The sequence below is a fragment of the Muntiacus reevesi genome, chromosome 11 (genome assembly GCF_963930625.1).
Source record: "Muntiacus reevesi chromosome 11, mMunRee1.1, whole genome shotgun sequence".
NCBI lineage: Eukaryota > Metazoa > Chordata > Mammalia > Artiodactyla > Cervidae > Muntiacus > Muntiacus reevesi.
The window spans coordinates 66,284,687-66,308,477 of NC_089259.1; the positions used below are offsets into that span (position 1 = coordinate 66,284,687).

At 44.1% G+C, this 23,791-nt stretch overlaps 1 non-coding gene across 1 annotated transcript; it reads right to left on the reverse strand.

Annotated features, from left to right (window-relative positions):
- Nucleotides 1-3,392: 3,392 nt before the first annotated feature.
- LOC136144570 (U4 spliceosomal RNA) lies at nucleotides 3,393-3,527 on the reverse strand. Its single transcript, XR_010658589.1, has one exon. It is a non-coding gene; the product is annotated as a U4 spliceosomal RNA (small nuclear RNA).
- Nucleotides 3,528-23,791: the final 20,264 nt, after the last annotated feature.

Genomic DNA, 23,791 nt, shown 5'->3' on the forward strand with positions numbered 1-23,791 from the left:
GTATTTTCTAATTCCTAATTTAATTCATTAACTATATCTTTTACCCATGGGCTATTCATAAGTATAATGTTCTCTAAATTCCAAATGCTAATGGATTTTTTCTTTTAGATTGAACCATGTAGAACTGCTAACATTCAGTCTTTTCATGAGCTATAAAGTGGCACTTTCATATGGTTCAACATATAATTGTCTTTTGTTGTCAATATGTAACTTAATTTCATTTGGTCAGACAACATTAGATTGTGAATTTTAAACCAAAGGTAACCACCTTCACACTAAAGGTTCTTGTTTCTACCATTTTGTGTTGTATTCGGAGTTTTTAAAATGTTAACACTTAATGTTAAAATGTTAACTGGTACATGTGTAACCAGTAATTTTCAATAAAAATCCTCCCCAAATACTGGAATGTTTTCTGATATGTGTTGCAGGCTGGTTCTCTGGGATGCAGACTCGGAAGGAGTTTAGTGCTGGGGTTGCCCTTGGGGTCAAATCTGTGGAATCAGGAGGGAAGAAACAGGGTAAGGCAGAGGGAAGGATCAAGCGGGATCAGTGGCCAGACGACCTGAGCTGACCCCATGGGAGTTTGGGGTGACGATGGCCCTTCAGGATTGTCCTGACACATCCAGTGACCAGGCCTTTATACCTCCACCTGGATGGGTCACTGCACGCAGGCTGCCCCCAGAGTGGCTGGTGGTTTAAGGTTGCCCACTGGCAGCACTTACAGCTGCTGGACAATGAATCCCTGAAGGGAGGTCAGGACAGCACGTCCCCATGTCCCCCCTGGCATGTATCACAGCACCAGAGGTGGGTAATGAGGGTGTACTGCGGGGGAGAATCTTGATGACTGATGTTTAAGTCAAGATGATGACTCAGTGATTCTCCTCAATAGCCTCTGTTCCAAAAAATAGAGGAGAAGGTCCATGTAGGGGAGATATCATCATTCTTCAGGGTAAGCCCAGTTGTCACCTCTTCTAGGAAGTCACAGAAGATCAGTCATCATCCTAGGTAACTTGGATTTGTGTTACCCTGAGCCCCTCTCATGTTAAACTGAACCACACTTGGTTAGAGTCCATTGTCACCTGTCAGGAAGCTTTTAACAAGAGGCTTCCTGTGTGCTGTTTTGGATCTGTCAGGAACCCTCTGGCCCTTATTGATTCCTGAATATTCAGGAATTAAGAAGAGAGGCACGCCTTGCCTTTCCTGGGGCTGAGGAATCCAGGCATTTCTCATTACAGTGATAAGTACTCTCTTCCTTTTTATGAGCCATATGGTAAAAGGTGATTGTTTGAAACGCTCTCTTTGATAAGGATCATCTTATGTTTTGTAAGTCTGGAATTTTAATCTTCTTCTTTGCTGAGAATAACCACCTGGTGAGACAGTATATATGCCCACGCCATGTTGATTAAAACACCTTTGTTCCATCAGAGCTTTGGTCCCCAGGTCTTTCTTTCTTTCTATTCCTTCTTTCCGTCTTTCTCTCTCTCTCTATTTCTGGCTAATTCCTTGGAGCACGGAGGCCCGCTGAGCTCACTTTCTTGCTGGGCTTCTAAGACCCTCTCGAGAAGGCGCACTGTGCCTTCACCCCCTCGAGAGGGCACCTGGTGCCTACGTGCAGAGCGCGAGCCCTAAGAACAATACTCTAATGGCTTTCCGCGTAAACCAGGGGATATTAGTCTCTTTCTCTCTCACTCTCTGGGCCACCAGGTTCCGGTCCATTAAAGGACCAACAAGCGCTATCAGCCTCTTTCTCTCTCTTACGTTCTTATCATCGACTCCGGACCACCAGGTTCCGGTCCATTAAAGGACCAACAGTCACCATCTTGAGATACTTTATTTTTAAACAAAGGGCCTGTTCTTTCTGTTGTGCATGTAGCCTGCTCTAACTGTGAGTGTTCACATGTGTTCTTTTTCTCACTAAACCAAGTAAGAAAAAGACTTGAAACTGTGCCCTGTTCACTTTTTAATTATATCTTCCAACAGAGTATCTGTACATAGAGGGTGCTCAGTAAATGTTTGTCAAATGAACAAATGATGACTGAGAGCAAACCTTCCTTCTCAACTTTGTAACTTTGAGATATTAAGAGGTAGCCTGGGATAACAGAAAGCCCTGGTTATGGAGTCAGTCACACTGATCTGTCCTTTCTCTACTACTCCTAGCAGTGTGGGTGTGGGAAAGCAGTAACCAGCCAAGGTGCCAGGACATTAGAATGGCACCATCCTTGACAAAATAGGCTCTGGACATCCTACAGCCACGTAGTCTTAGTTACATTCTCAGGTAGCATCTCAACCTCTGAATCTCAGCTTCTTTGTCTGGAAAATGAGTATAGTGCCTGCTGTTGAGCCATTGCTTTGGTTGGGATGATGGATGGACAAAGAGCATCCAAAGACACAGTGTGGAGTCACTGACCTTGGTGATTCTTATCACTAGGAGAGGAGAACAGGATGGGTGTGGATGAAGGAGGTTTGTAGGCTGTAGAATGTATACTTGAGGAGGTCCTCATCTGGTGGCCTAAACCAGACTGTTCCTCCTCCACATGTAGTTAAAATGACACAAGCACATGGGGAGGAGCACACGCTCTGGAGTCAGGGACAAATCCTGGCTCCTCTGGGCGCTGACTGGGCTTGAATACAAGTTCTGCTACCTGCTAAGTGTGGGCTCTTACCCACACTGCGAAGCCCACTGTGCTTCAGTGTCTTTGTCTGAAAGTTGAGGTGGGGATAGTGTGATTCTCAGAGGGCTGCTGCCAAGATTAACTATGACAGTGACACAGTATGGACTGTGCACTAGTGTCAGTCTATGACCTGTTTGTAACCCAGTTAGAAATAAGTACAGGAAATTCAAGAAAGCTAGAAGCTCACAACCATCTGTATTGCTGTGACATCCACCTTCAGGATGGGTGGGATCCTGAACACCCTGGGGACCAGTGTGAGTATTGCACTTGTGTGGTGGGGGAGGGGCACGTGGCTGAGCTGCACACTAGCCACGCACAATGGATCATTGATTAGGTTGCAATGAGCTGAAAATGTAAAATTAAATAAAACTGATATTTAATCCCAGACAGGTGAGAAACACTGCTTTTGAACAATGCTGGATATGTGATTATCTGTCAATCGGTACTAACCTCTCCAGCCCTATCCTCTTTATTAATTGCTACCATCATATTTATCTTAAAATCAGAGCACCCAGGCTTTCAAAAGGCCCTACTATAAATTATCAATGTTTTTAATAGCATTTAAAAGTTAGAAATAATTAAATTCCTGTTCAAGTTTAAAGGGTGTTTGTGTTTTTTTTAAGTCTAAAAACAAACTGTGCATATATTTTGCCAATTCTATTCTGGAACCAGCAGCATGGTTCTAATGTTGAAGAAGGTCCCTAGAAACACAACAGGCCACTTTAAAACCTTCAGAATTTTTCTAAACACAAGGTTTTAAGTGTAAGCTGTTAATTTTCCATTAAAGTTTTCAATTAGCAATAATTGCGCCTCGGATAAACCTCATTGGCTACGATACTGCCACTGCGCAAAGCTAATTTTCCATTAAAAACTGAGCTTTTGTTTTTTAAACCTAATGTTCTAAGAAAAGTGTTTCTTTTTTCCAGAAATTAAAACAGCGATATGTGTTGAAAACTGTGAGAAATATATATTTATTTGAATTTAGACCTAAAAACTAACATTATTAGAAGGAATCGCATGCCCCAGCCCCGTGAGACCTCCATCTGTGCTCCAGGCCCATCTGACTTGCCTTAGGAGTCAAACTGTGATTGTGTGATTTTTTGATAAGAACCAAAGTTAAGACTTAGATACACCAGGAATATTCTACAAGAAGTTTACATTGGATAGTCCTCACTAAATTTACTCTTTCACTCAACAAACATGCTCACAGGTATCCGTCCCAATAGGTGGAAGCATTGGGTATTCCAAACCAGTGTTTGATCCAAAAGCTTATCGTATTTAATTCTGGAGGACTTTACAGGAAAAACTTTTTTAAAATTAAAATTTTCAGATTATCTAGACAAAAAATGAGTCTCTAGGATGGAGTTTTTAATCACGTTAGAAATGTCATAAGTAAATAACGATAAACAGAGGACTGAGGGCTTTTAAACCCTACGTTTTATAACGTAGGGTGGAGGGGGGCGACCCCTCCCTCTGCTGTCCTGCTTCTGACTTGGAGCTCAGTGTTCAAAACCCCAGTCTGCCAGGAATTAATAGCTAGGATGGTGTACTTGACAGTTTTGTATGACTGATTTATAACTTCTAAATATTTAAAAATACACTATGGCCTTCATTTGTACTCTTGACCCAGGGCCCACAGATGTGAGTGGCAGGTCTATTAAATGTTTGTCAGAGTGTTCACAGGAACCCCTGCATCCCAATCCCCCAATCCACTGGGAGGTTTAATAAAAATTCAAATTCCCAGCCCCACTGTGTGACCTCCTGTATCAGATCTTTGGGAATGGAGCCTAGGACTCTGCATTCTGACCTCCCCCCTGGTGACTCTGATCCACAGCAGAGCTACAGGAACACTTGTAATGGGGCGGGGGGCAGGGAGGAATGTAGAGGGGAGCTGCCACAAGTAGCCAGAAGTGTCAGGCAGAGAGAGGGAGGTCCCAGGTCACAGGAAGGTGCTGACCACGAGCTCACTCCCTTCCTGCTTCTCTAATGATTCTCCTCTCAACCTGGCCTGACCCCACCCCCGGGAGCTGGCTGCAGGGAGAAGCTGCCAGAATGAGGCAAAGGTGTCCTCCTGCCGACTGTGGGGCTCTCGGGGGCTGCCCTGCAGAAGGAAGGATGGGAGTCAGGGGCAATAGGAGCAAAGGTGCTGTGGGACCTTTGGAGGGACCACCCGGACCCACCTGGGGAGTCAGGTTGAAGGGCTGGGCAGATCTTTGGACAGGAGATAACTCTGGGTCCTGAGGAGTGGGGACAGACTGTGTGGTCCCACCTGCCTGGGTTCAGAGGCTGCATCTGTCAGTTAGGAGTTGTATGACCTTGAGCAATTTCCTTAAGCTTGGTAGGCTTGTTTCCTTGTCTGTGAGATGGGGATCCTAACACCCTCCAGGCTTGTGTTACAGATAAACATGGTAATTAAGTAAAAATATATCTTTGCTATACAGGAGGGCAGATTATACAGCAGAACTGTTGCCATTTACTGTGAAGCTTGTCAACTTACAGCTCTGCACTTCTGATGTTTGATATCACGGGCACTTGTCACTGGCTGGTAAGGCCAGTTTCCTCAAACCGCAGGGATAGGAAGGCTCAAGTCACAGGCATGTGCCAGACCCGCGCTTGGCCACTGACCTAGAGCTCCCTGAGCTTCCCTGTGCAGGAGCGACTCCTGAAGTGACTGCCGAGTTGCTCCTTGTGTAGGGTTTCCAGGATTTCCCTCCCAGCAAACCACATCTTTGAGATGTGAGGGAATTCTGCTCACAGATTTGTGATGAACTGAGGAGGAGCTTGGAAGAAGCCTCCAGGGACAACTGTATCATACTGAAAATTACCACCAGAGGGCAGCAGAATCCACGAGTCCAGGTGAGGCACATGGAAAGGTCATGGAATGATGGACCAGGAAGGCCTCACAGCAGATAAGAGGGGTGGGGCCTCTAGCTTTGCCTCACCCTCATTCACCCCACCCTCCACACACACAAACGCACACTCCTGCTCCTGCAGAATTACCCGATCCCTGTATATTCAGTTACCTTCTCCAGGTACAGTTCTTTATATCCTCAATATTACAAAGGCGGGTGGTTTGTAAACTTGGCTGTAAATTCGAATCACCAGAGGAGCTCTATAAAATCCCAATGCTGAGTAGTCATCTCAGTTAAATCAGAATCCCAGGGGAGGGGAGGCAGGCGTCAACACTTTTTATTAATAAAACCCCACAGGTGATTCCACCCTGTTGCCAACTGAGAACCACTGTTGGAGGCAAAAGATCTTTCTTCCCAAATGGCACTGCTTTCATTCACATTTCTGACAAAATGTGGTCTACTGGAGAAGGGAATGGCAAACCACTTCAGTATTCTTGCCTTGAGAACCCCATGAACAGTAGGAAAAGGCAAAAAGACATGACACTGAAAGACGAACTCCCCAGGTTGGTTGCTCAATATGAAAAGTGGAGAAATAATTACAGAAAGAATGAAGAGACAGAGCCAAAGAGAAAACAATGCCCCGTTGTGGATGTGACTGGTGATGGAAGTAAAGTCTGATGCTGTAAGGAACAATATTACATAGGATCTTGGAATGTTAGGTCCATGAATCAAGGTAAATTGGAAGTGATCAAACAGGAGGTGGCAAGGGTGAACATCAACATTTTAGGAATCAGTGAGCTAAAATAGACCGGAATGAGTGAATTTAATTCAGATGACCATTTCCTCTATTACTTGGGCAAGAATTCCTTAGAAGAAATGAAGTAGCCCTCATAGTCAACAAAAGAGTCTGAAATGCAGTACTTAGGCACAACTTCAAAAGCAACAGAATGATTTCTGTTCATTTCCAAGTCAACAAAAGAGTCTGAAATGCAGTACTTGGGCGCAATTTCAAAAACAACAGAATGATCTCTGTTTGTTTCAATATCACACTAATCCAAGTCTATGTCCCAACCACTAATGCCAAAGAAGGTAAAGTTGAATGGTTTTATGAAAAGCTACAAGACCTTCTAGGAATAATACCAAAAGAAGATGTCGCTTTCATCATAGAGGAATGGAATACAAAAGTAGGAAGTCAAGAGATACCTGGAGCAGCAGGCAAATTTGGTCTTGGAGTACAGAACAAAGAAGGGCAAAGTCTAACACAGTTTTGCCAAGAGAATGCACTGGTCACAGCAAACACCCACTTCCAAAAACACAAGATATGACTCTATACATGGACATCCACAGATGGTCAACAGCGAAATCATATTGATTATATTTTTTTCAGCCAAAGATGGAGAAGTCTATACAGTCAGCAAAAACAAGACCAGGAGCTGACTGGTTCAGATCATGAGTTCCTTATTGCAAAACTCAGACTTAAATTGAAGAAAGTAGGGAAAACCACTAGACCATTCCGATATGACCTAATCAAATCTCTTATGATTATACAGTAAAAGTAACAAATAGATTCAAGGGATTATATCCAATAAATAGAGTGCCTGAAGAACTATGGATGGAGGTTCATAACATCAATACAGAAGGTTGTGATCAAAATCATCCTCAAGAAAAAGAAATGAAAAAAGACAAAATGGTTGTCTGAGGAGGCCTTACAATTAGCTGAAAAAAGAAGAGAAGCTAAAGGCAAAGGAAGAAAGGAAGGATATACCCATCTGAATGCAGAATTCCAAAGAACAGCAAGGAGAGATAAGAAAGCCTTCTTAACTGATCAATGCAAAAAAAAAAAAAGAGGAAAGCAATAGAATGCGCAAGACTAGAGATCACTTCAAGAAAATTAAAGATACCAAGGGAATATTTCATGCAAAGATGGACACAATAAAGGACACAAACAGAGTTTACTTAACAGAAGCAGAAGATATTAAGAAAAGGTGGCAAGAAAACACCAAGCTATGCAAAGAAAAAATCTTAATGACCTGGATAACCATGATGGTGTGATCACTCACCTAGAGCCAGACATCCTGAAATGTGAAGTCAGGTGGACCTTAGGAAGCATCCCTATGAACAAAGCTAGTAGAGGTAATGGAATTCCGGTTGAACTATTTCAAATCTTAAAAGATGATGCTGTGAAAATGCTGCATTCAATATGCCAGCAAATTTGGAAAACTAAGCAGTGACCACAGGACTGGAAAAGTTGAATTTTCATTCCAATCCCAAAGAAGGGCAATGCCAAAGAAAGTCCAAACTACTGCACAATTGCACTCATCTCACATGCTGGCAAATTAATGGTCAACGTTCTCCAGGTGAGGATTCATCAGTACGAGAACTGAGAACTGCCAGATGTTCAAACTGGATTTAGAAAAGGCAGAGGAACCACAAATCAAAATGCCAACATCCATTGGATCATGGAAAGAGCAAGAGACTTACAGAAAAAAGCATCTACTTCTGCTGTATTGACTACGCCAAAGACTTTGACTGTGTGGATCACAAAAAAACTGTGGAAAATCCTTCAAGTGATGGGAATACCAGACCACCTGACCTTCCTCCTGAGAAATCTGTATGCAGTTCAAGAAGCAACAGTTAGAACTGGACATGGTGCTACCAAATTGGGAAAGAGTACATCAAGGCTGTATATTGTCACCCTGCTTATTTAACTTATATGGAGAGTACATCATATTAAATGCTGGGTGGGAAGAAGCACAAGCTGGAATCAAAATTGCCAGGGGAGAAATATCAATATGCAGATGACACCACACTTTTAGCAGAAAATGAAGAGGAACTAAAAGCCTCTTGAAAGTAAACGAGGAGATTGAAAAAGTTGTCTTAAAACTCAACATTCAAAATACAAAGGTCATGGCATCCGGTCCCATCACTTCATAGGAAATAGATGGATAAACAATGGAAACAGTGAGACACTATTTTTGGGGGCTCCAAAATCACTGCAGGTGGTGACTGCAGCCATGAAATTAAAAGATACTTGCTCCTTGGAAGGAAAGTTATGACCTACCTAGACAGCATATTATAAAGCAGAGACAGTACTTTGCCAACAAAGGTCTGCCTAGTCAAAGCTGTTTTTTCCGGTAGTCATGTATGGATGTGAGAGCTGGACCATAAAGAAAGCTGAGTGCCAAAGAATTGGTGCTTTTGAACTGTAGTGTTGGAGAAGACTCTTGAGAGTCCCTTGGACTGCAAGGAGATCCATCCAGTCCACCCTAAAGGAAATCAGTTCTAAATATCATTGGAAGGAGTGATGCTGAAGCTCCAAATTTTGGCCACCTGATGGGAAGAACTGACTCATTGGAAAAGACCCTGATGCTGGGGAAGAGTAAAGGCGGGAGGAGAAGGGGATGACAGAGGATGAGATGGTTAGATGGCATCACTAAATCAATGGGCATGAGTTTGAGTAAACTCTGGGAGTTGATAATGGACACGGAAGCCTGGCATGTTGCAGTCCATGGTGTTGCAAAGAGTCGGACACAGACTGAAAGGAGCTGATTATGTGGGGTTCTTAAATTTTTTTTTTTAGTCTTTAATTTTTTTCTCCTATGTCTTAGATAGATTCATTGTGTTTAATATTTGGTGTTTCAAAAACAACATAATTATATGGCCCCTTTATTAAGAGAACTGAGTGTTATCATTGTTTTCCTCCAGGTCTAGTCCCAGGCCTGCCCGAGTAGGTGCTGAGGAAGATTGGATTTTAACTACTCATTGAAAAATCCTAATGGGGCATGTAAGAAGTTGAGGAAGGACTCCTTTAGGATGAAAAACTGTGTCCACAGGAGGAAATGGGAATGACTCTAGTCTGTCCAGAGGAACAGGCCTCCACCAACTGAGTCCTGCCTCCTCTCCTGCTTCACCTCCAGACTTTCTCTCACTCTAGTCTGAGCTCCAACTTGTCTTAACTGTTTTAGTTTCTCAAATCCACTAACCTCTCCTTTGCTCTGGACATTTGGACCCATCTTTTTCTGCCAAGGAATCCACCCCCCCCCCCCACACACACACACATATATTTTATTGACTGAATTTACTCTCCTCTCAGGTCACAAGTGAGACAAGGCTCTACCCAGCAGGACTCCTTCTCCCTGAGATGAGCACCCCCCATGCCCCCGAACTCTTTACTCTCCTGTGTTGGCTCCTTTCTCCTCTCCTTCCTCCTTCAGCCTGGAAGAGCAGCAGCTGTGTCTCCTCCAGGGACCCCAGCACCTGTCTGGGAAACTGGGAGAGCTCAGTATTCAGTGACTGACTTTGAAAGCACCCAGGTGGTAGGTGAAGGACTTTCCAAGTCTCAAATGTGTCCACTTGCTTCTCTTTTCCCCTTGGACTTCGGACTTAGTGGCTAATAAACTTCAGGTATTTGGGGGAGAGTGTCAGAGTAAGGACACCTGCATGATTTAAATAGAAGACAGTGGAGAGAGAAGGGAGAAAAGAACTGGGAATTTTAGGAAGAGCATGGCTGACAGCCAGTTTATGTGATTTGCACAAAGCCTGTTCTGTGTGTGTGAAAGAGGCTCCCAGGATGAACGTGCCATGGAGATGTTCCCTGAAGGCTCACTCTGGCTGTTTCTCTGATATGCTGAGGCTCTGAGGTCAAGGCTGTGAATGGAAACTCAACTTGAGGGAAACACGTGTTGTGTCTCTTTGAATAAATGGTTGCTACTCTGCATCCCCAAACAAGCCACTTAAATAGGGACATCACACATTTTACAGTGTCCAAATCTCTCATCCACTCCCAGGGAAGGAAGGACTGGTTATCGCTGAGTTCTATCATTCAACCTCTGAGAACTCCTCATTCCCTTTCCCCAGACGATCAGGGCTGAGTATAGGAGAAGGATTGTGGTGTCTCCATCCCCAGCCCCCTGAGTGCTGAGTGAGCCTGTGACTGAGAGGTGGGGTGGAGGTGAGATGAGTGAGTGTCCTCTGGTCCCTCAGCCAGTGCTCCGCCTGCCCTGCCCCCAGCACCTCCTCCCTTCCATTCCCTCTGCCCTTGGACTTGCCCTTGGATTTCCTCTCATAGTCACGCAAGGCCTCTCAGAGTTCTATCTCAGAGCTGAAATCTTTCATAAACCATCTTCTCTGTTGTTTAAAAGCTTAGAACTTGATATAGTTGAGTGACTTCACTCAGGAGGACAAGGGGAGAACCGGGAGTATGGAAAAGGCAGGAGGGTCTGAGGTGTTGCTTAGTTTCTTATCTCACTTTTAAGCTAGGATGTGGGGCATTTAACACACAGCAAAGGCACACATCACAGCATTTTCACCAGAACCAGCTTCCCTACAACTGTGACAGGGGGGAAAAGTTACCTTTGTTGGTCCGTGACCTCTGTGTCACCAGCAGCCCCTCCCAACACTCCAGGTCTTTGGTTTGTTCCTACCTCTCTTCAAAGTGAAAGTAAAAGTATTAGTCGCTCAGTCATGTCCTACTCTTTGTGACCCCATGGACTGCCAGGCTTCTCTGTCCATGGATTCTCCAGGAAAGAATATGGGAGTGAGTAGGCATTCCCTTTTCCAAAGGATCTTCCCAATCCCGGGGATCAAACCCAGGTCTCCCACATTGCAGGCAGATTCTTTACCATCTCAGCCACCAGGGAAGCCCTCAAACTCATGTTTATTATCTGGTTCTAGTTGTTGGGTGGAAAATTATCTCATTTGCTTATTGCATAACAATAACAAAAGAAAAGGAGTGGTATCAAGATAAGACTGAAGTTCATTATCTAATGTTATGTTTCAAAGGGAAGAAATAAACCATTCCAGAAATTGCCCTCATGTAAAATTCCAAAGAAAGCATGAAAGAAAGTGGAAGCCACTCAGTTGTGTTCGACTCTTTGCAACTCCATGGGCATAGTCCATGGAATTCTCTAGGCCAGAATACTGGAGTGGATAGCCTTTCCCTTCTTCAGGGGATCTACCCAAGTCAGGCCCAGGTCTCCTGCACTGCAGGTAGATACTTTACCAACTGAGCCACCAAGGAAGCCCAAGTGCAGTATTAAAGCAATGGCTTGTGATGATTTAGAACGACCCAGAGGGACAGGATCGGGAGGGAAGTGGGGGGGGGGGTTCAGGATGGGGAACACATGTACACCCATGGCAGATTCATGTCAATGTATGGCAAAACCAATACAATATTGTAAGTAGCATCCAATTAAAATAAATAAATTTAATAAAAAATAGAAAAGGAAGCAGTGATCATTGGAACAACCTCTTGGGTTCAATACATAAAGGACTGTAATGTTGAATTAAATGCATATGCTTATAAAGGCTGACAGATCTAAAGAAAACTGTAGTGAAATCCTAGCATTAAGATTTTAGCAGGCAACTGTCAGTTTCTTAAGATGCTCTTGAGATACTGTACTGAGTGTGAGTATATATATCCACACACACACATATATATTGATCTTAAGGTGATTAGTAAAGGGATGGTGGTACTCTGTTCATCATTCTCAGGTGTTTGTTTAGCTCTTAGGAATGTGTCCTGGAGCATCAGTGGGTGAAATATGTACCTGGGAGCTGTGCTAAGTACTGGGGCACTACTGCAAAAGAGGAGAGTTTAATGAAATGAGATGGACAACATGTGAATAACTGTTGAAGCTTGTTTTGTGGAAGTTCATTGTGCTATTCTGTTGCAGGAAGGGGGACCCCTTCCAGGGCCCGAAACTGGGCTCTTGTCTAACACTCGGAAATGAATTGTCCGAGGAGACACATGTTGACAAAGCAAGAGATTTTATTGGGAAAGGGCACCCGGGTGGAGAGCAGGAGGGTAAGGGAACCCAGGAGAACTGCTCTGCCGCGTGGCTCACAGTCTTGGGTTTTATGGTGATGGGATTCGTTTCCGGGTAGTCTTTGGCCAATCATTCTAATTCAGAGTCTTTCCTGGTGGCACACGCATCACTCAGCCAAGGTGGATGCTAGCAAGAGGGATTCTGGGAAGTGGACGGACAGGTAGTGTCTCCTTTTGACCTTTCCCGAACTCTTCCGGCTGGTGGTGGCTTATTAGTTCCGTATTCCTTATCAGGATCTCCTGCCATAAAACAACTCATGCAAATGGTTACCACGGTGACTGGCCAGGGTGGGCGGTTTCAATCAGTGTGCTTCCCCTAACAACTCCCCCCTGAGAGACTTCATACTCAAGATGCTTCTTGGGAATTGGGGCGGAGGTCTCTTTCTTCTGTAACTTCTTCCTGCTGTGCCTGGGCGTAGGCCTGCCTAGCAGAGCAGAAGTCTCTCTATACCTGACCTAAGTTGGGGTGTTTTATATCTGAAACCAGCTTTTACTCTTGTAATAACAGCAACTTAGTTTGAAACTGTCAGTGCCTCTTAGAGATAAAATAGACAGGGACCAAACAGGAGACATAACAGGTCATCACTGGTCCCCAGAAACAGGAGGCACCGCTGGGATGATTGGCTGGTGGTCAAGCAACAGAGCTGTGTTCTAAGAATCTTATGTTTAGTCTGAAGTTACCATCTTCCACCTGGGTGAGGGCTCTAGTTCTGTAGAAGAACTCAAAAGACATTGTTAAGCATATTTTTTTTTGAGTAGGAACCAGGACCCGTCTCAAGGCTGTACCACCATTTGATTGTTTCCCCTCTGTTTCTGTATTTTTTTTCTTTTTCTGATTGGCAATTGTTTGAATCTACCCTTTGGAACTCAGGAAAGGTCAAGGAGGCTGAATAAAGCCTATATTTTACAGTACAGCAGATTTGTACTCCAGAGTCGCCACCCCGCAGAGTCCTGTTCAGTTTTATTTAGGGAACAGGGCAACTATGACTGTGATAACTTTTTGTCAAAATGGGGCATAGGATCGCCTCAGCTTGGAGAAGAGACACTGAATTGGAAGTATTCCTGAGTTCTAAGTCTCAGATCTGAGTCTTGTGTGATTAAAATCTCAATCTCTTGGTCTGCCATTTTGTTGTAACATACCCAGTTAGTAGTAGCTGGAGAAGGGATAACTGGAGTTTTAATAGACAAAGTAAATCTCTTTCTTTTAGAAGAATAGGCCTGAAATCCAGTCTGGACCTGGCACTTCAGGGAGACTTGTAGCCAGGTGGCCAGTTGCCTAGTTTTATAAAAAGTAAGATAGAAGTTACTAGCTTCCAGCAGACACTTTTGAGAATGGTAGCATCTAAGCCTGACACGACTCAGAAAGCTGAAGTGTTTAGCAATACAATGTCTAATCTGAAATTATACCCATAGTAACACCTGGTTATTTCCCAGGATATCTGAACCATAGCTGAGTACTCTATTTTTACTTTTAATTGTAAAATTTTTCTTTAATAGCCAAAGCAGATGGCACCATTAATGATGTCAGTGTTTCTCTAGGTATGAGAAGATGCAAGAATTGGGACTCATAAAATCTCTTGAAAAGATCTAACTATCTGAAGGCCTGTTCTGCCAGTTTTTCCCAGAGCACGGAACACCTCGTTTTTGATCTTCACCCTGAACTCTTTTCAGGGCTGTTGAAAGTCAGCAGTTGCAGTGGCCATGATATAATCGCTGTAGATGTAGATGGCAAGTGCCAATCTTCAGTTGGCAAAGCCCCTTTTTGCTCACAAACTTGACGACGACTTTGAAGGGGGCATTTCATGACCATTTTATCCCATGGTGCTGAGAATGTCCATTCTCAGGTTTGGCAAAGATTTTATCGACCGGCTTCTCAATGTGCTGTTACTGGATTAGGCCATAAAACAGTATCTAAAATCCTCTGGACCACCTGTCTTACTAGCCTCTTGGTCCAGGAAAACATTCCCTCTTGTTGCTTTTTCTCATATCTAGAGTTACACTGTTATCATCATCGATTTCCTAGGGAACTATATATTATTTTATCAGAGACCTCAGTCACACATTTGGCACTGTAAGAAATAGCAATTCTGTAAAACAGGTGAAATACAAAGAACGTAGCCAGTAGTACTAGTAAAGTCACAAATAAGACCTAAGAGCTTCTATTAGATGTAGCCCAGTATATCCCAGGTCGTCTGACTTAGTCTACTCTGTACGAATCTTTATCTTTCAGGGAAATTATACATTGGCACCACCATCTATAAGGCACATAACCCAGTTTTCTAATGTTACTAGACTGATTATCTTTAGTATGATTTAATTGTTTTTAACACAGAGGAGACTTTAAACCTAAATTACCATAGCTTAGTGTTATCTATATAAATCTATCCCATAATGGTGGGAGATTTTTTTCTCTTTTGCTAAAACTTTTTGTGTTGCTCTGATTGAGCTTGAGGAATAGAAAAAGGCTCAAATTTATGGCCAGAGTCAGAGTAGGCATTATTAATTGGCCCAGTGAGGGGATCCCGTCTGGTAGTATCATAGTAACCTGAATATGACTATAATTTTTCCAAGTAAATTTCCTCAGGGCCAACCAGTTAGAGTCTTGTAGTAGAGAAATTTACCAAGGTAACCCAGAGCTAGACACAGATAATTGACCACAAACCCAACAATTGGATTGATTTTTGAAACTAGCATAGTATCAGGCCTATGATAGAAAAGCATTTGATTTATATGCAAAGGTCTAAGAAGTCAAGAAAACATTATAAATGATCATATGAATCAGGTCCAGCATCTTGGGCAAGCTGTCTACCTCTGATGTCGTCGTCTCATCCTGGTGTACTGTAGTTTCTCTTGTTTGAGCATCATTTAGCTTGTTGATATGTCACAACGGGCGTAAATACCAAGGCTCAAGGTCTAGTGAAAGTCAGCTCCGCCATCTTGGACCTTATTGGCTCTAAGCAGTTTTCTTACAACCATGTCATTCCTAACAAAATCCACTTATCTAACTAATTGTAATCCAATTTTAGAAAATCCTGATTAGGCATAACTCTTTTTAGTACTTTTTTCATACTTTTTACTGAAAGCACACTTCCTGCTTTCCTTTAGCAACCAAGAGCTAACTTTTATATTAGCATTTTATAGATTGGTGAGCATAATACCAGTGATAAATTCTAAAACCCTTGCTTTTTTAAAACATTTTAGGATGGCATCAAATATTATTCATTTATGGTCCCAAATCTCTCTAGTTTTCTGTAAAAGGAAATCAGTGTTTAGTAGTAAATGTTTCAAAATCTTATTTCATTTGGAAATGACCAATTATTTAATAGACTTCCAATACTTAGTTTAGCACAACCCTTAGAAATTCAAGTTACACCAATCTGGGGAGACTATTGTAGACAAATATTCTTAAAGAATACAAACTCATATCTCATTTGCATTTTTTAGAAGTTTCTTTACTCGAGGTAATTTCCTTGTTGACAAACTTGTAACAGATATAATATTTAACTTATATTAAACCTAGGTTTAATATTCTTCTTGATGTTAATTACTCTAAGACATGTCTATATTAGATAGGTCAACAAACAAACATTAATATCAGATATTTAATACTGAACATTTCCCAGTTCACCTGAACCTGGAATTTATTGTTTAATTTAGAATTATTTGATTTGTAAGCGCTTACCTTTTTTAAGCCAATTAAATAGAGCTCATTTACAAATTAACCTAAAAAATATTACCCAGAGACAAAAACATACCAAGACATATTTAGACAGACACACTGCAAGATCTAGCTTCATTTTCTAAGTTTGGTCATGAATTAGATATTACAATATAAAATTTAAATAACATTTTAAAAGGCTTTTTTTCCTTTTTCTCTCAGTCTCAGGAGTTAGAGATGGTCTAGATAAGTGTTCCTGAGAGCCCTGGTCTCAAGGCACAGGGAAAGAAAATCAAGTTTTAACAAAATGGCGGCAGGTCTAAATGGTGGCTAGACAAAGCAAAACGGCCGTCACAAATCACAACACAGAACAGAGTTAAAACACACACATATAAACCTGGCAGTCCTCATCAGACACTCCCTTAAATACAAGAATGCAGTCCCTCAGAAAACCTTCTATAGAGACACAGAACTTCAGATGTCTTCAAAGATTTTAAAAGGAGGAAAGGAAGCCAGGTTGAAAGAAGAAGGAGGAGGAGGCGGGAAAGGGGGGCAAAAGGGGTGGCTTTACAGATGTCTCCTGCCACCTGCAGACACCCAGGCGTTACGGGACTTTTCCCTGGGCTTCCAGAGAAGGGAGGACTGGAACTCGGCCCTACCAGAAACCAGACCAGAATTCGAGTTCTCTGCCAAGAGGAGGTGATCAGTCTCCAATCCACAGCTCAGGCTGAGGCCCTTCGACCAGATTCCTGCGTCCAGGACCGGGGGACTAGAAAAACGGGAAGGATAGGAAGGGCTAAGGAGAGGAAAGAGAGAGGGAAGGGGAGGGAGGTCAATAAAATCTCTTGTTCCTTACCGGTCGGGGCACTCTGGCCAGTTGTCCGCATCAGGAGGAGACCAGGGACAAAAGGGTCCCAGTTGCGGCCGCTGGGTCTGGTCCATTGGCAGGCAAGCTGGCCCCTGAGTACCCCGAGTGGTCAGGATGTCAGTCTCAGCGAAGAAGATGTCCCTTCGTGGTCGCCATTTGTTGCAGGAAGGGGGACCCCTTCCAGGGCCCGAAACTGGGCTCTTGTCTAACACTCGGAAATGAATTGTCCGAGGAGACACATGTTGACAAAGCAAGAGATTTTATTGGGAAAGGGCACCCGGGTGGAGAGCAGGAGGGTAAGGGAACCCAGGAGAACTGCTCTGCCGCGTGGCTCACAGTCTTGGGTTTTATGGTGATGGGATTCGTTTCCGGGTAGTCTTTGGCCAATCATTCTAATTCAGAGTCTTTCCTGGTGGCACACGCATCACTCAGCCAAGGTGGATGCTAGCAAGAGGGATTCTGGGAAGTGGACGGACAGGTAGTGTCTCCTTTTGACCTTTCCCGAACTCTTCCGGCTGGTGGTGGCTTATTAGTTCCGTATTCCTTATCAGGATCTCCTGCCATAAAACAACTCATGCATATGGTTACCATGGTGCCTGGCCAGGGTGGGCGGTTTCAATCAGTGTGCTTCCCCTAACAATTCTACTTTTGGATATGTTTGAAAATTTCTATAATAAGAAGTTTAGACACCTACTTGCCATGATAGGATATGAACAAGTAAGAACTAAGGACAGGGTCTTTGATCAGATGAATTGCCAGTGTTTTAGAGTTGGGAACTCACCATTTCTCATGATACTTCCTTAATAGGCAGGCACAGGAAAGAGAATTATTATTCATTATGTAAAAAGAAACCTGTATGTGAGTCAAGAAGCAAAAGTTAGAGCCAAATGTGGAACAACTAATTGGTTCAAAATTGGGAAAGGAGTACATCAAGGCTGTATATTGTCACTCTCTTATTTATCTTCTACGCAGAGTACATCATGTGAAATGTCTGGCTGGATGGATTAAAAGTTGGAATCCAGATTTCCAGCAGAAGTATCAACAGCCTCAGATATATGGATGACACCACTCTAATGGCAGAAAGTGAGGAGAAAATAAAGAACCTCTTGATGAGGGTGAAAGAGGAAAGTGAAAAAGCTGGCTTGCAACTCAATATGAAATAAAACTAAGATTATGGTATATTATCCCATCACTTCATGGCAAATAGAAAAAGAAAAAGTGAAAGCAGTAACAGATTTTATTTTCTTGGACTCCAAAATCAATGCAGATGGTGACTGCAGTTATGAAGTTAAATGACACTTGCTCCTTGGTAGAAAAGGTATTACAAAGCTAGATAGTGTATTAAAAAGCAGACACTACATTGCCGACAAAGGTCCATATAGTCAAAGCTCTGGTTTTCCCCATAGTTGTGTATCCATGTGAGAATTGGAGCATAAAGAAGGCTGAGGGCCAAAGAACTGATGCTTTTGAATTGTGGTCTGGAGAAGACTCTTGAGAGTCCCTTGGATAGCAAGGATATCAAACCAGTCAATCCTATAGGAAATCAAACCTGAATATTCACTGGAAGGATTGTTGCTGAAACTTCAATACTTTGGCCACCTAATGCAAAGAGCCATCTCATTGGAAAAGGCCCTGATGCTGGGAAAGACTGAAGGCAGAAGGAGAAGGGATGGTAGAGGATGAGATAGTTAAATAGCTTCACTGACTAAATGGACATGAATTTGAGCAAATTCCAGGAGACAGTGGCGGACAGAGGAGTCTGGTGTGCTACAGTTAATAAGGTTACAAAGAGCTGGACACGACTAAGTGACTGAATAAGAACAAGAAAACCCAAGGGAATGAGGGCACAATTATATTTTAAAAGAACATGGTTGCCTCTGCAGACAGATGTTCTAAGGTTTGCTACCAGTGCCTCATGCAAGTTCATTCCAGAGTCCTCTCCCCATTGCCCTCACATCTCAGATTTTTTCTCCAGACCTCTAGACTTCCCTCATTCAAAAATAAGCCTGGGAGGAGTTCCCTGGTGGCATAGTGAATAAGAATCCACCTGCCGATGCAGGGGACACAGGTTTGATCCCTGGTCCGGAAAGATTCCACATGCTGTGGAACATCTAAGCCTGTGTGCCACAACTATCAAGTGCCTGTGCTGCAGCTACTGAAGCCTGCATGCCTAGAGCCTGTGCCCCACACAAGGGAAGTCACCACAAAGAGAAGCCCACACACCACAATGAAGTGTAGTCTCTGCTCTCCTCAACTAGAGAAAGCTGCATGAAAGTAACAAAGACCGAAAGACCAGCACAGCCAAAAGTCAAACAAGTAAACAAACAACCCTGGGACTAACCTGCCTTCTTTCCTGCCACACTGTGTGGCGGGGGGGTGGGGGGGGTGGGGTCTTCGTTCCCGACCAGGGAAAATAAGATTAAACCTGTACCTCCTGCATCAGGAGCATATAGTCTTATTAACCACTGGGCTGCCAGGGAAATCCCTTTAGTTGTTTTTTAACTTTTGTGGGTTTTTGCCCTGCCTTGCTGATTTTCAATCAGTTCCTTGATTAAACTTTGACCCTACGTGAGAAATCAATTCCTTGATCAGACTTCCACACTATATGAGCATTGCATCAGCAAACTACAACAGGGTGAAAGAGAACTTTAAGTTCCACATACTATTCTTTGGCCACCCAACTATGAGTATCCCCAACACAAGACCAGACTCTTTCTAAAGAGCAGGTGAAATGCTGAAGGAGGGAAGCAGAAAGAAGACTTGAGGAGTGGATCATTGTGACGGGTCTGTCCACCCAAGTACTGTTGAGTTTATCTCCTGTTTTCTGCTATTCCATCTGCCCATCTCAGCTCCACCTCCACCACGCAAGCCAGGTGAGGAGTATCTCTCCTGGAAATCAGAGGAAAACCTGCATTCATTCCAGCCCAGTGGTTCTCAACCAGGAACTGGCTTCCCCAAGGATAGCTCACCAACAATGTCTGGACACATTTTTGGTTGTCATGACTGAGGGAGGAGGTTACTACTGCATCCAGTGGATAGAGGTCGGGGATGCTGTGACACACCATGCAATGTACAGGTCCCCTCACCAAAAAAGACTTGTCTGGTCCAAATGTCAACAGTGCTAAGGTTGAGAAAGCCTGCTCTAGTCCCCCTGTAAAACCTGAAATGCATAATCATGCTCTTTCTTTAAAGAGAACATCAAATCATGTCACCCCATTGCTTAAAACTTCTCAATGGTCTCCCACTCTTAGTACAAAGATTAAAAACAAACAAACAAAAAAAACTCCTTAGCTCCTTGAATTTGCATGACCAGACACTCACCTCCCCTCTTTTCTTATATTACTTGCAGTAACAAAACTGATTTTATTCCTGTTTTTCTAGAAAGTGTCATACTTCCTCCTCCCTCACAGGGTCTTGCTGTTCTCTCTTATAAGTCAATTTCTGCCCTCTCACCAGCCTCTCCCCCTTTTCCCTGCTCACTGATGCCTTCTAATCCTTTAGGAGACCTCAGCTTGGAGGTGACTCCATCACAGACTCCTTCCCTGACCACCGAGTGGTCAGCAGCCTGAGATGAGAGGCCACATGGGGACAGAAACTAGGCCACCCCAGGTCCTCCAGCCATCCCAGCTCAGCCCACAGTGGAAGTGAGGTCTGTCTGGACACCCAGTGCCAGTGGGGCTCCCGGCAGTGGGCAGGCCTGTGAGTGAGCCCAGGAGGCTAGCAACAACTTTGTCTCATCAGCCCTCACAACTGTACTGAGTAATGAATAATTGACCACTGTTTAGGCTCCTTATGTCTCAGGAGGTTGATGTAGTGACAGCAGATTCATTCTCCCTCCTGTCCCTGACTGTGTAGGAAGGAGCACTTCCTGCTCCTGTGGGGAATTCGCCCCTCACCTCCTGCTCTGTCCCCTTCCCAGGACTGCTCTCAGGACCTGAGTTTCTGAGTCACGGTCCACTTGACAGGATGACACTCTCTCCCCAGTAGGTCAGTGAGTGGAGGTTGGGAGACTGGTCCCCTTTCCATCTCACCTTCCTGTCCGTCAGCCTCCCTGGAACTGCAACCCTGCACTGGGCAGGGATGTTCTCACTTAGTTAACTCAAGAACCAGAATATGTTTAAAAGGGTCAGTATCTATTTCAGTAAGCTGGGAAATAGCTGAAGTTTTTCACAATTTGTCTTTTCCCATATTATAAAGGGGAAATCACTTAAAGAATTGAGACTAGGCTTCCCTTGTGGCTCAGATTTTTTTAATCTGCCTGCAACGTGGAAGACCCAGGTTCGATCCCCGAGTTGGGAAGAGCCCCTGGAAAAGGGAATGGCAATCCACTCCAGTACTCCTGCCTAGAGATTTCCATAGACAGAGGAGCCTGGTGGGCTACAGTTTATGGGGTTGCATAGAGTTGGAAACAACTGAGTGACTTGACTTTCTTTCTTTCTTTTGGGGGAACTCCCCAGGGCAACACCATCCCTCTTGAACCTGGTTTTTTACTGAGGGTCCCCTTCCACTCTGTTCACATGAATCTCTACCTGCCTCCTGCAGGAGACCCATCCTCATGGGAAAACCTCATCCTCATGCAGGTCTCATCACTTGAATCAGGCTCCATTCCCTGGCCAGTTGGCAAATCTAGAGTTTAAATCCTGTTTAGCATGACGGGGCATTTCTTGGGGCTCAGGTCAGGAAGGGTGGGGGCATCTGAAAGAGAAGATGCTCTTGGTTTCTGGGTCTAGTGTGAGCCTGTGTCACTGAGACAACGGATTTCCCTCAAGAATCCCATTCTGAGAGGATCCTGAGAGTCTGCTTCTTTAAGTCTTTGACCTGATAGAACAGGAAGGTATATAAGCCTCACCTGGCTTCTATCAGGAGGAGAGGCACAGGTTTCCAAGAGTAAATATAACCTTTAAAGGGAATGATACAAACTACAATGGTATTAATGGTTTTCTTAACTAGTCTGCTGCTTCTCCCTTATCTAGGTCTCTAGGAGAATCACATGGAGAAGGCAAAGGCAACCCACTCCAGTACTCTTGCCTAGAAAATCGCATGGACGGAGGAGCCTGGTAGGCTTCAGTCCATGGAGTCACTTCGGCCACGACTGAGCGACTTCATTTTCACTTTTCGCTTTCCTATATTGGAGGAAAAAATGGCAACCCACTCTAGTGTTCTTGCCTGGAGAATCCCAGGGACCAGGGAGCCTGGTGGGTGGCATCTATGCGGTCGCACAGAGTCGGGCATGACTGAAGACACTGAGCAGCAGCAGGAGAATCACACTCTTACTGAGCAGAAGGGGGTTGGATTTCTTCCTGTTCTGTTACCTACCCTCCCACATCAGACCCCCAGCTAGCGTCCTTTGCCAGGTGTGGCTTGTTTCAGTGGAAGTTGCTCTGGAGCACATGCTCTCCCCTAAAAGCCCTCCCGGGGCTGCTGCTTGTGGTTCATGTCAGTGGAGAGGGGCGGGGTTCTCGCGAGTCCGGGCTCAGCTGTGTAGCTACGCGCCCAGATCACAGTGCCAGGTGCATCGTCTCTGCCCACGGCCCCCTGCCCGCCATCTTGAATCACAGCCCCGGGAGCAGCGTCTCTGCACGCGGCCCTCTGCGGTGAGGTGTCATTGGAGCCATTTTTCCTCAGGGAGTCTTCTCTGAAGGGCCAGGGATGTGAGGCCTCTGCAGGAGGTGACCTGTGAGCAAGTGAAAGTCAGCTCAGCACAAAGGGAAAGAAAAAAGGTTAGATTTTTATTTTATGACCCAGATTCTACATTCTGTTGTTTAGTTGCTCAGTTGTGTCCAACTCTCTTGTGACCCCGTAGACTGAAGCCCACCGTGCTCCTCCGTCCATGGTATTTCCTGGGCAAGAGTACTGGAGTGGGTTGCCATTTCTTTCTCTAGGGGGTCTCCCCAACCAGGCATCAAACCCGCATCTCCTGTGGTTTTGGCATTGGTAGGTGGTTTCTTTACCACTGAGTCACCTGGGAAGCCCCAGATTCTACTTTTACTCCATGGAATTGTTGGTGGGCCTTGCTAGTGACTGTTTCATCAGCACCTGGCCTCCTGGAATGTTAAGGGCAACACCTTACCTTTGTTTACTATTTCCTTTGTTACTTGTGGTGATAATCCAATGAAGAGAAAGAGAACAATTTCTTCCCTAAGCCGGAAGAAATAATCAATTTTGTTTGTTTTGTTGTTGCTTTTTTTTTTTACCTGCAAAGTAACTCCCTCTTGGCAGGGGTTTGATGTTGCTCCTGAAATTAGAGGAAGTCTTTGGTGCCCTTCATTTGAGAAAGACAACTGGGTATTGTTTAAATAGGAAAGGGAAGGGCGTAGGCATCAGGGTGTAAGAGAATGGGTCTGGACTCCTGGGTAAGGGGCTAAGATAGTCTCATCACTGTGGAAACTGTCTATGCTTGTGAGACAGGAAGGAGGGGGCATATTTGTTAACAGAATGCACAGGAGCGTTTGTTAACAGGAGCACAGATATTAAGAAAAACAGGATCCCACAAAAACTGGCTCGAACCAGCTACAATCAAGATGGTGTTGAGTATGATCTGGTCACTGACTTCTAACTCATTACACCTTCATTAGAACGCTAAAACTCATCCCCCTCACACCATGACAGGCGCTGTGATAGTTCCAAGGCTTGACCATAAAAGGTCAAAAAATGTGCAGTGATCCAATTCCTTACACTCCCGGTCCCTTCCTCAGAATAGCAATAATATTCCTCCCAATCGCTATCCTATGAATTTCCCCAACCCATAAAAACTCACAACCCCATACTTTGGGGGCACTCTTGCCTTCTGAGAAAGTCCACATTCTGTCTGTGGACTGTGTATCTCCCTGAATAAGGCCATTCTCACTCTACTTCAGCTCACTCTTGTATTCTTTCCTGCAGAAGCCAAGGACCCCTCACTGGATAGCTGGTTTC